This window comes from Rhamphochromis sp. 'chilingali' (assembly GCF_963969265.1).
Source record: "Rhamphochromis sp. 'chilingali' genome assembly, chromosome: 2".
Classification (NCBI taxonomy): Eukaryota; Metazoa; Chordata; class Actinopteri; order Cichliformes; family Cichlidae; genus Rhamphochromis; species Rhamphochromis sp. 'chilingali'.
This window is the reverse complement of record NC_137930.1, coordinates 27163497-27176463: the sequence shown is the minus strand read 5'-3', so window position 1 is coordinate 27176463 and position 12967 is coordinate 27163497. Positions and strand designations below refer to the sequence as shown.

At 38.7% G+C, this 12967-nt stretch overlaps 1 protein-coding gene across 1 annotated transcript in view; it reads left to right on the top strand.

Annotated features, from left to right (window-relative positions):
* trabd2a (TraB domain containing 2A) overlaps positions 1 to 12967 on the top strand; it is a 59806-nt gene that overhangs the window by 11311 nt on the left and 35528 nt on the right. The window lies entirely within an intron of this gene.

Sequence of the window (12967 nt, the reverse complement as noted above, 5' to 3'; positions counted from 1 at the left end):
TCGACTCTTGATATGTAGTTTGTATTGGCTGCTTTCATTTTAACAGCAAAAAAAGAAAAAAAAAAGAAAAGAATAAAACACCAGAGATTTTGTTTTTCTCCTGGTGGTTGAGGAGTTGAATGTGGTGCCATTCGCTTTGGTGATTGCAAATATTCATGTTCATATTACAGCGCTCCCTTCTTCGCTTTAAAGTTTACACGTGTAACGTCTCAAATATTTGAGGAGATATTAGAGAGAATTTCTTTTATTTCTCTTGTTGTCAGGATATTCTTTGTGTGATCACTGCACACCTTTTTAAAAGAATCATTAGAAAACCGGCGTCATACCGAGCTAGAAAAACGTTACAAATTCCATTTTCCTGTCCTGTGTAAGTCCACCCATTTGCATAGTTTTATTTTTTGAGTATATTTGCTTCAAAGTGGATGAGATTCAGCTGGATGGTGCCAACTGCGTGCCAAGAAAAAGAGCTTTGATTCCTGAAAGTATATACAGTAATACACTCCCGCCGAGCGGAGTTTGACTTTTTGAGACTGCCGCAGGCTTTTCCTGGTTGTGTAACACAAGCTTCTGCTGCTCAGTTAGGGATTTAATAGCTTGTCTTTCTGACTTAACGCTAAGTCATGAAAGTTTCTGCAGGTTCCAGAGAACATTACACTGCATTCATACATGGATGCTCCAAATTAAAACATAACACTTACACTCAAAGCTTTAGAAAACATAAGCTCTTAAAGAAAACATGTAAAACTGCACATAATAGCTGCCACTTATGTCAAATAAATGCAAGTCACTAATCCTGATCCAGGGTAACACAAGTTAAACACACTTCATTAGAAATAATTCATCGCTGACTTGATCTTTTTCAAGGATTAATGTATAATAACTGAATTGGGACATGTAAAAATAACTCAGATGAACAGAAAGATATCTCTGAAACTGCTTATTTTAATAGGCAGTTTTCCATCCACTGTTCCAACATCTGATTATGAAACCTTACTGAAAGTAAACAGCTCACAAAGAAACATGGATTTTGTTGTTTCACAGTGAACCGCCGCCTTCATTTAAGTAAGAAAAGCTCAGCATCTGCAAATGAACTTAACCCTCACATACTAAGGCCTTCGCTTAATTAAAGCTAATGTAGGTTACATGTAAGAGCTGCGGGAGTCGTTACGACACTAATTTCAATTTGTTTGGTGCCCATCAATCCCTCTATTGTAGTGTAAGTTAACATTTTTGCGGGCTGTATGTGGTTGAGGCCCCGGGTTTGTTGTTTATACTAAGTCGTGACCAATTAGCATTAAATTAGCATGTGACTGATGAAAAGTAAGAAATCCCATACATGCTTGTTTTAGTGTAATTTATTTCTGTGTGTTGCAAAAGAGATACAAGCTAAGTAAAAACAGTTTAGAAGTAAAAGTGTCATGATAAAGGATTTGTTAAAAAAAAATAAAAGGTTGCTTCTCATGGTTCAGTCTTGACTCTGGTAAATTTTATCCTGTTTGTTTTCCCATGACTGATGAAGCCATTGATCAGGATTACTTGATAGCTAAATTGCTGTAATATCGCTAATGGCTCAGTCACACTAGAGTAAAAGTCCACAACTGCCTTGCGACTAGGAAAAATCAGTGCCTCAGTGTCCGAGGCAAGCGTGCGGGTATAACTCCCTCAAACGTTAGTCAACCAAGGTGATTGTGCGAGGTAACGTGTCTCCAAACAGTCACGGTGCGACTGTGACTGCAGACAGATTGGCAAAGATTTGCTAGCAATTTTGGAAAAGTGACAATTCGTGAACAAAGAAATATTGCAAACACACTGCAGTTGATCTAAGTCAGTCTTCATTGGTTGTATTCTGGTTATTTTACTATATAAAAGCAAGGTTGCTGACCGCCTGAATTTGAATCACATCACTATTTGTGGTGGAAAATCTGGATTTCAGTTTCAAATGTGTGAGGTTCTAAGTAGCCTCTGAATGCAAGTAGTTCATGTGGATTTCTGTGTGTGTAGATGTGCAACAGATTTGCAGTTTTTGCTGGTAGTTAATCGCTGTTTCATCACAAACAAACCCTATTGCCAACCTGACCCATTCAATCGCAAACTTACAGCAGACTAATAACAGACTGGCCCCATCTTAACAATTCTTAATTGGTGCACCAAAGCTGCTTTGAAGATGGCAACTAAATGCAAGTGGTCACAGACCTGGCCTCTGTCTTCAACAACAAGATTGTGAAATAATTTCCGTTGTGTCCGCGGTCTCTGACCTAGAGAAAACAGTGGAACACCTTTCAAGGAGGTATTATCAAGCTGGATCATCACTGAATGCTGAAAAAAACATGGAGATGCTTTTTAAATTAACCTTTCGCCGTATGACATGATTTCTCATAAATTCTGCCTGGTAAGCTTATGCTTTCTGTGTGCTGCTGAGGTTTGTGGCTGGTCTGGATTAAATCCAGTTACTCCACTGCCTGTCGAAGTGAGCCAAACCTGGCTGGACTTCAGCCGAGTGATACAAGGCCAAAGCTGTCCGCAAGCTCCCACACAGAGGATTAATAGTTTCTGTGTCACCTGGAACTTGTCAAAAGGTTTTTTTTTCTAAAGGACATTTTTTAAAATTAGGAAAATAATATATTTATCATTTTTAATTTGAAGGAATGTCAGATAATTATATTTTCATATGTTTGCTTTGAGGTCAGCTTTCTCATACTTAGAAAAAAGTTGATTAAACATTTGTAGCACGTATTTCCAGTTAAGATTTTTTTTTTTTTGGCTTCGGCTTCAGTCTGTAAAATACAATGATGTTATTGACCATTAAATGAAGCAGGTAAATGATTCTGATAATACTTAATGTGTTTGAATAAACTTTTAAAAGAGATAAATGACCATAAATGCACTTGTGTCCTTCTGGCTCCAGTCCACATTTTTGGGGTTTCGGTGAAGTTTCACAGGTGAGTGCCACACAGCACACTTTGTGAGAGTTCTGCACAGATGTTTTGAACTGTCTCAGTGCTGTTACACACCTCATTCACAGCAGGTCTGTAATGAATAGCTGCCTTGAGCATCCACTAGATTTCTCCCCCCCCCCCCCCCCCCCCCCCCCAGCTAGGTGATGATTTCTTAAATACATTGCAAAGCTGCTTTTTGACCATTACGTGCCATTACTAACGTGTCACTTGCCAGGCTGTGTTCAGTTTCAGAAAACACAGCTCGACCCACTATTAGATGCTTCTGAGATATTTTTTGCTGCGTGGCAATTTCTACAAATTAGCTGAAAAAGTGAAATGTTTTGTAAATGACGAATAGCTGTCATGTTGGGAGTGGAGGCCAGGACCTTACACATGCTGCAAATGCAGCGAAATGAGGAAGATGCTTTTGAAATGATCTTTTTGCTGTATTCTGCTGAGAATTCTGGTAATAACTTTATTCATTCATTAATTTAAGATTAGCTACAATGTGTGTATGACGAAGGAACCAGTCATCGTTTAAGGTAGCCTTTGACAATTAGAATCATCTTCATAGTGCTGGTTTTTAAGGTTAGCATGAGCTGGAGAGGCCCAAAAAAGTTACTCTGTAGCTTAGCTTATTATCAGTGTTCCACTGTCAGACTAAAATTGCTCCACAAAACCTTGCCCACATTTTCTCCTCCTTTTATAACTTTGTATTGACAAAAATTGCCATGTGGGTAGCCTTCACATGATTCAGATCTGGCACTTACTTCTTTGTGTGGGCATAATTAAACACTCTAATTTAACTCTTTATAGAATTAGGCATGGTAACCATGGTTGATTAGACAGTTGTGATCACTTACACGAATATCTGACATGAGCTGGCAAAGAGACACCGAGCTACACATGCTCCACAGCTAATCAGGACCTGCAAAGGTAATCAGATAGCCTTTACCTCAGGCAGCAGCACACCACAGACATTGTCAAGCTGTCCAAAGGAGAGGCAGGAAAATTTCTGTCTTTCCTTGGGCTTTTGTTAGGTGCCTTGCATGCAGACCTGGTCTTCTTTCATTGTGAAGCAGTACACCTTATGGTGAAAGCATTTGACAGTAAATAACGCTGCAGACACTCTGCACATGTCAGGTTAGGACACTATTTAGCTGATTTTTCTAAAAGGAATTAAGCTGCTCACACTCTAAAAAGAAAAGCATTAGACTGTCAAAGTAACTACTAAACATTGCCTCACCTGTCCCTGCCTCATTTTCTTACCCAATTGGAAAATTGATATATATGTGTTTTTGGCTGAGAACAGAGCTAATTGGAGGTTTGAGTGTCACACGGCCTGCACAGTTTCCCTTTACCTGAACGGAAAAAAAAATGGTAAAAGCAATTTTTCCAATTCTGGAAGCCCGTAGTTGATTTCGATAAGATCTTTTCAGAGGAACACTCCTTTTGATAAATCGCTGCTAAGATAACTGACACATATTGGTCTGAATACAACGGCAAATGTGATGGTCTGGTGATTTGACTTGTTTCGTATCTGTAGATGAAGACAGATATGTTGTATAAACTTATGCGGTGTGTGGTTTTTGTGTGCCGTGCATTTTTGTCTGCGTGACGTGCTATATGTGTGTTTGAATCATTTTTTGAAAATAGTCAAATATTTTACATTATTGACATTGCTGCATTCAAATACCAGGCTAAAATAACGTTTAAAAAACCTGCTAAGGTGTACCTAAGCCTTCGTGAACACATACTTTTCCAGCATTTGTGGAATTTCTACTCAGAAGTTGAGGCGTTTTTAGGTTTGGCTTTTGAGGTTTGAGTTTCAGGTGGTTTTGTGACTTCAACAAAACTGTTTGGTAAGGTTTTTAACCTATGTATTTCAATACCATCGATATAACTAATTTTCATGGTCTGTTACTTGCGATACTTTTTCTGCCCCCAAACATCGATTTTGTTTATCTATTTTCAAAGTAATTTAGAAAGCAAAACCTACCAGACTCACTCTGATGCAAACTGCTCAGGTGAGTACTTGTTGCTTTTTATTTTAATTTTGTACTCAGTATCTTTGTTGTTGGGGAAAAAAACAAGCACGCTGTATTTTTTTTTCACATTTGCAGTTTTTCTGAAGTCACACACTTTGAATCTGTTTCTGAGTCTGCAATAATAAAGAAACTTTACAGACATGATGCAAAGTTTGATTCCTCACCATCTAAACTTGTATGCAAACCACTCTTTGACCCTGTGTGAATCTTTCATTGGCTGTTTCTTATTTCACAGTTTCCTCCCCTTATCTAAAACGTGTTGAAGCCTCTTCGCTTGCTGTTTTTACAGTATATTTCATCATTTGTGTTGCTTTGACAGTTGCTATTTTGGTGTCAGTTTGCATATCAGGATGCTTATATTTGTACCATTCACAATAGTTGCAGAGGGACACTTCTCTGAAAACTGAACTCCCAGCACATTTGTGATGTTTGGATGTTTTTCATATTTTGTTGACTGTTCATAAATCTGTGGTTGTGAAGCTGTGGGAAGTGGTAGATGTCCAGACAACAACAACCATCACACTCTCTGATTTTCACTTGGCCTACCTATCTTTTTTTTAACCGCTATTTCTTTTTCTTTCCGTGGAAACACGATTCTCTCTTTCCTCCCGCTGTTTGTCTCAAAAATATTTTCACCCTCTGTTTATCTCCTTTACTTCCTTTGTCTCCTGTACTGATCAGCCTGACAGAACAATAAACAGATTCATTTCTCAGATGGTTTGGATGCAAGGGCCCATTTTCCATTGCATAGACTTATTCTGTAGGTGATTGGGAGGTGTAGCGTTTATACTGCTGATGGCGTTAAAGGTCGATGTTGAGTTTATTGGGATTCCAGTCTCTGTTTTTGTTTAGAATAAGAGAAGTGATGCAAGCTGACTGAAAGTGTTCACATGCATATTACTGTAAATAAGCGTGTGTGCTTGTGCATGTGCCTGGCTTCTTCAGTTTGGTTTGCCCGCGGTGATTTGGTTCTGAGTCTAGGCCAGTGGTAAATAGCACTATGTGGGTTTTTAATTCCTGCTGTGTCTTTATTTCTTGGAGAACTTGGAGAGCAATTTCTTATCCTGCTGTCTGTTGTTGTTTTTTTAAACATCATTTGCCCCCATCATCCTGTGCAGTGAGGAATTTGGTGTATTTCAATTCAATGTCCAAACTTTTTACGGGATTAATATACAGATTCAAAAAAGTACAAAATAATCATCTTAACCTTCCTGCCTTCTTGGGACCTTTTTGTGCCACTGCTATGTGTTAAATGGCTGCCATTTCCACTGTGTTCAGTGGAATATAACCAAACTTGCCACAGGATAGTTTTTACCTGTCAATGTTAATATTCCAGTGTGAATTCCTTAAATCAGCCTAAAATGGCTGAGCAGCAGAAATCCCCACACCCATCACCCTGGGGACCATTTTCTGCCCATTGACTTCCATTATAAACGCTATTTTTCAACCCCAAATTATCATCATATGATTTTATTTTTTCTTCTTTTCTTGGATGTCAATGAAGACTCAGGGCCTTGAAGTTTTAATTTTTAAATTGCAAAAAAAATGCAAAAAAAATAATGGCAGGTCAAAATGTATGTTGGTGCCAATCTTTGGTCCATCTAAAGGCCTACTTATAATGACAATCACATATTACTTCAACTGGTTTTTTGTGGAAATATTTAGTTTCGTTTTTTGGTTTTTGGGGCTTATAACACAGGGCGCTCATGTAATAACACTGGGATTTGAAGGGTTAAAACAACGAAAATATAATTAAAACTTTACATGAATATTTCAGGGAGAAGTAGTTTTACAAGGTTGGCTAATTTAAAGTGGAATAAAATATGGATATATGGTCTTTTTATGGCGTGGCTGAGAATGGTCCCTAGGGTGATGGGTGTGAGTTTTTTAAAGGATGGCAGGAACAAAGCAATTTAGTCAACGCTGTTGGATTAAAGTTTTGGGCATGTAGTAGTAGTAGTTTGAGTTTTCCCTTTTCCTCTTCTTCCGTAATTTACATTTCCCATGTAAACCTTTTCACCTTCAGCCTCTTTTTGTCTTCATATGTTTCCATAATTTCTTTGGACTTCTGCATCTTGACTCTTTGCAGTTTCCTGTTTTCACATGTGTGCTGAATAAAGGTTCAATTATCTGTGTAGCATGATGTGGATGACTTAGAATGCATGTGATTGGTCTGTGTTTACTCTGTACATACACTGATAAAGACAAAAAGCTGGTTAAAATAACCTTACTACAAATACGAGAGTAGTTCTGCAGAATATAACAGAATTGTCAACTCGAAAATAACAAACTACGTCCATTCTTTGAATCACTGTGGTTTGGCAGCGATGTAAATGGATAAGCTTTTAATAAATACTCCTCTGGCCTTGCAAGAAACCATCAAGCAGTCTTGATCTATGCATTGTTATCGCCACAGGCTAAGGATGAAATAGCTGCCACCATCACCAAGGGGGCAAAGTTTGTGGAATGAGTGCACTGAGTGGGATTTTTCTGTTTCTGCAGAGGTTGGAGTGCAAAAGAGCACACGGACTAAAATGCAATTCATGCATCTAAAACTATGTTTTTTATAAACTCGACACTGAGATATTTCCAGATATTGGAAATACTGGAAAGTCTTTTTCTTGCCTGTATCCTTGCTTGGCTGTTTTTTTTTGTCCAGCTGCGATTCCCAGTTTGTCGATGGCCAGCCATTTGTCTACAATGGCATACAACACTCTGCTATTGAAGCAACCTGCTGTACCGAAATATTACAACTTTTTCCCAGATGAAAGAAGATAAAACAATTTATTTCCGACGTGGCCGGTGGCTAATTTTTGCCTGTTTGAGTGTGGAAAATCTTGAATTAATCTACTCTTCTTTCTTTGCCTGTTTGCGTGATAACACACATACATTCTCAGATGGTCAGTGTGCGTCTGCAGTAAGTGTTCGCAGCTGTTTTGGCTTGAATCTCGGCATGAAACAGCTTGGCAGTGTTGTTCTTGACTCGTGCTGTCCTGAATTAATAGTGTTCTTTCAGTCAACAGACAGTCGTCGAGATTGATGGCTGTTTTCCTTGTGGCTCGCTGTGTTTTCAAGATCTTTGTGTTGTGTCTTGGTGGACCGAGTCGCCGAGTGGCTCGCTGGTTGCTGTGTGGGCCTGTTTTGTATGTACGTGTGAGAGAAAGGAAGAGTGACAGGCAGGAAGACAGAGGCAGGAAAATTTTGCGAATAGTGGACACTCCTGTTTGGTCACTGTCAGAATGTGTGATGACAGGTGGCAGCATGTGTGTGTGGGAAAGTGTGTGTTTACAGTGCTTCTATGTTGATTAGGAAATTAGCTTTGCACAGAGAAGCCACTGTTGTTATGTTAATTTATATAAAAAGTTAGAAAAGCTGGAGTTACTGAACTTTGACATTTTGGCATTTTTACTTAGACAGTCAATCAGGTATAAGAAGACATTACAGTAAATCAAGGGGCTGATCACAGACTAAGAATGACCCTTGTGTGCAAACGGCGTGTTGTTAGGACTCCTGTACAGCTTGTTCAGGGTATAGCGAAGCAGTATAGCCGGATAGAGCGCGGGGGTTTGAGAAGTTGACATTTCAATCACCACAACCCCCACGATCTGCGCGCGCGTGCACACACACACACACACACAATGCGCGTGTAGAAACCTCGAGCCATTTGGTTTGAGGCTGATTCCCTGTGACAGCCTAAATATTTGGCTGTGTCAGGCACCAAGGTAAATGCACCCCGCAAGAATGTTTTTACAGGGCGAGAGAAAGGGAGAGAGAGACAGAAGGGAAGCGAGGAGGGCGAGAGATAGGTTTTGGACAGAGATAAATAGAGAAAGAGAGAGAACGCACAGAGAGGAAGAGAAGGAGAAGTGTAGTCACGGTTTCATATGAATGTGGTCTGAGTGCTGGCCGCTGGTTTCTCTGTGATGTACATGGAGCATGTGCTCATTTTTTTTATGTGCTGAAGTCTGGAGGCATAACTCTACTCCAAATAATTAATCAATAAGAAATTGTATTGACACACTCTAAGTTTAAACTTCAGCCTCCCAAGAGATCTATGAGGAAACAAAACATGCACATTAACTTATTCATTGAAAACATTTTTAAAAAGCAGACAAAACAAACATATTACTTTACTGATAACAGCTATTAGTGAAATCCTTGCTCATCTTAGATGACTTGGCTTTTATAAACACACTTGTGAAGTAAAAATTGCTTGCTGATGATTTTAGTATTTTAGTGATTTAAAATGAAACTGTGGGCTTAACCTGGCTATTAAAGGAGTTGTTCATGTCAGCATTAACTCACAAGGATCATAAGGATTAGGAAATATAAATGGTATATGAGGATACTTTTTCCCTAAAGAGAGAGAATACGTTTTTGGTCATTATTATTTTCAAAGCTTTGGGCCTGAGGACTTTTTTACTTTCTCCTCTTTCTTTCCTGTACAGGAAATCCTTGCCCAATACTTTCCTTCTTTTGTTGCATTGGAAAATTAATAAATCTTTCTTCAAAGGTCTGCTCTGAGTTCTGCAGAGCGGGCAGTAATCCATGATGATGAAGCATTTAAGCACACACACACACACACAAACATATAGGCACAGACACATACATGTACATATAAACACACTAAGATGAGACCTAATCTTGTACAGGTTATACACACGTACATACACGAAAACATACACACGGAGCGAGGAGGTCATTAGTGACCCGAGGAATGTAAGGGTCAAATCTTAAAAAGATCTGATAGAGGGGATCTATAGGATCAAAGGAGAGAAGGATGGAAAAAGAGGGAGTGAAGGAATATGCAGGATGAAAGAGGAGAAGAAGGGAGGTATGAAACGATGGGAGGATAAATGTGTGAGGGAGAGATGTGTAGGCAAGTCGGAGAAAATATGCTCAGGGGAGTTGTTAGGAGGGAATTGAAAGAAAGAAGCAACAATACGGATAAGTCAAACTGACAGGTGTGCGTATCTGTGTTTAAATGGTGGGTTTTCAGCAAGAAAGTGAAAAGGTTGCGCTGTGGTGAAAGATTTATGTGTGTGCGGTGGGTTTCTGTGCGGTGGGAGTGTCAGTGAATGTCTGCTGAATAAAACACTTTATTTCCACTTTTGCAGCCGCAATAGCCATTAAACAGCCGTTTCTTTACAAACATAAAGACAAAAATCATAAAACTGGCAGTATCTTCACTTTTTTTAACCACAGTCTTATAGAAAAAGAAACTTGCTATGTTTTCTTTCACTTTTCAGCTTGTAGTTATGGTTTAAACCACCTTTTTAGTTTATTTAGGTTTTCTCTTTATTTTCATACACCTTTTCCTGGCTCAAAACCAATATTGGATATTTATTTGACCAGAAAGCAGCAGAAAAATACAAAATAAACACATTATGTTGATTTTTTTTTTCTCAAGACTGTTAGATGTTACACTGAAACGCGAAAGTTCGTTTTTCATGGTTTTAAACCTCTGAAACCTCTGAAACTGTGGAGTGGACAAATTGAGACTTTCAGTTTAAAATACACAATGAGACTATTATGAAAGAGAAAACAATCAATTTGAAATCAGTCACATTTTTTTAATCATCTTAGGTATTAGAAGTTCAGCCCTGTTTTGTCTGGAAACTCAGATAAAAATAGACGTTACTTCCTGAACCCCATCACAATCAAATCACAGGGCATTGGTGTTTAAATGTTAACTACCTGAGGACAGCACAAGGTCTCCGAATCACTGTTTTGTGAAGTCCTAGCAGTGCTGCTGTGCTCCTGATGGGTCTTGTTTTAGGGCTGACTGCTCTCATCCTGAGGTTTCATCGATAACAACAGTAGTGAAAGTCTTTTCACTACTGTTCTTTTTCTCTCCCTTTTTTTCTTTGTTTTCTTCTCTATTATTGGTCTGAACCTTTCTCTTACTGTTGCTGGTATAAATCATACTCAGTGCCTGTTTCTGTCTTATTTATGTGCATGTATGACAAAGAGAAAAGGAGACTTGTATTACTGTGATAGCATCACAAGCAAGTAGGAAACCGAGGAGCTGTTGGGAGTCTTCATTTGTACTTGGGAGATTGCCTGGAAGATCTCTGTCTCACTCTCTCTCTTTCTGTGTGTGTGTGCACGCATCTGTCTGAGGACATGGTTTGTCAGCAGTGTGGATAGCCTACTTTATAAAACGTGTGTTACTCCATATGCTTTTTCTGCTCACTTAGGCACGCAAAAACAGAATATTTGGAAAAATCACAAAAAAACCACAAAGACGCTTGCACGCACCAGCACGCATGCTCATCTTTAGTGTCTCATTAAAGCCCAGCTGAAAATTAAACTAGTCAAACACTCTCTAAATCTCAGTGCAAGCTCTTACAATCAGAATAACATAAATTAGCTGGAGGCTTTGCCATAAAAGGAATATAGCTTTGTGTTTACATGTTGGTCACATTATGCCAGATTCATATTATGACATGATCTCTCGTATAGTTTACATAGTCTATATATTTATATACAGACCAGTATAGCCGGATAGAGCGCGAGATTAAAGACGTAAAGTCATCTTATCTTTGCTTGTTATGATTATGGTGATTATGATGGCAGCATTAAGGCCGAAATATACTGAACCTAAAGTAACATGAAGCAGACCAGTGTTGAATGCTGCTGGCTGTTGTGCCGCTGTCTTTCCCTGGATACAAAAGAGGTCCTTCTCTAAACTGTGACACTATTCCTATTCCTATATTATTCCTGTGTTATGGAATTAATTGTGCTGACTTATTTATGGTGCCATCACATTAGTACTGAATAGGTTTGTCACCAGAACTGAAAGTTTCGATACCTTTTGACACCAAACCAAAAAACACTGATACTCGAATACTAATTGATAAAGAAAAAGCACAGATTATATCGCATTAGATACTCATTTGCAGCAGTATTGAAATCAACAGTGCTTTCTTCACTTCCACCAGCTGACGCTCTGCTTTACACAGCCCCACTGTAAGCTGACAGGCTCACAGCCCTTCCCCTCACTAGAAGCTGAACACATGAAAAGTAGTGCAACAAACTTGGTGATGCTTATTAAAAGACCAACAGCCCACTCTTTATCAACAGTTGTCATACATGTTAGCCTGGACACATGTTACCTGATTAATTACAGAGCTGCCGCGTGCTATCATTAAAATAGGGTCTAGTGGCTTTGGCTAACAATAAAATGCTAATGCTAATTTTGGACTTAGGGATATTTTATATTCAGTGCAGTGAATTGACGTCAAATCTGCTGTCACTAGCCACCGTTTCTTGGTCGTGCACTTATCAAGTTTTGTAACCTGCTTGAAGACATGACTGTGTTGTTTTTTTTCCCTGCTGTTTTAATGGTATATCAGTAGAAATGCTCAAACATTCACAGATTATATAAAGGGAGATGGTGGAACAGTTGAAAAGATGATACTTTGTGGACAAAACTGGAAAAAGCAGTTTTTTTCTCCTTGTTTTGATCTCTTCTTCTCCTACATCAGTGCACATGTAGTTCTCTGATCAGGAAAATAATGTAGCGGCTACCTGCTTTGCTGCCATAACAGAGAGCATAAATGAATGAGGCCGTGAAGCCAGCAACCTGGTGGGTATACTGGGGCCTTTAGAGAGCAAACATTATCAGTCCTGCTCATCTGTGTTGTTAATGGACAATGTTAGTTTGTCAAGATAGCAAAAATTATTTGTTTTTAAAAAGTATTGTGTTTCTTTTAAAGAAAGACACCTAGACAAATGATTCAGTAGATATATCTATAGCAGGAACTTTTCATTTAATTGTTTGTCCATTATCTAACTTTGGTGTAGAATGAATGACAAGGGATCTTTATTAATAGAAAAAAGCTGTAAAACGTATGAAAATATCCTGAAAAGTTCAAAATTAAAAAAGCCTTCCAGTGAAACGGACTGGCATCTTTGCTTGCCCGATTTTGACCCCCGGGCCTTATGTTTGACACCTCTGCTTTAGAGAAAATCAACATT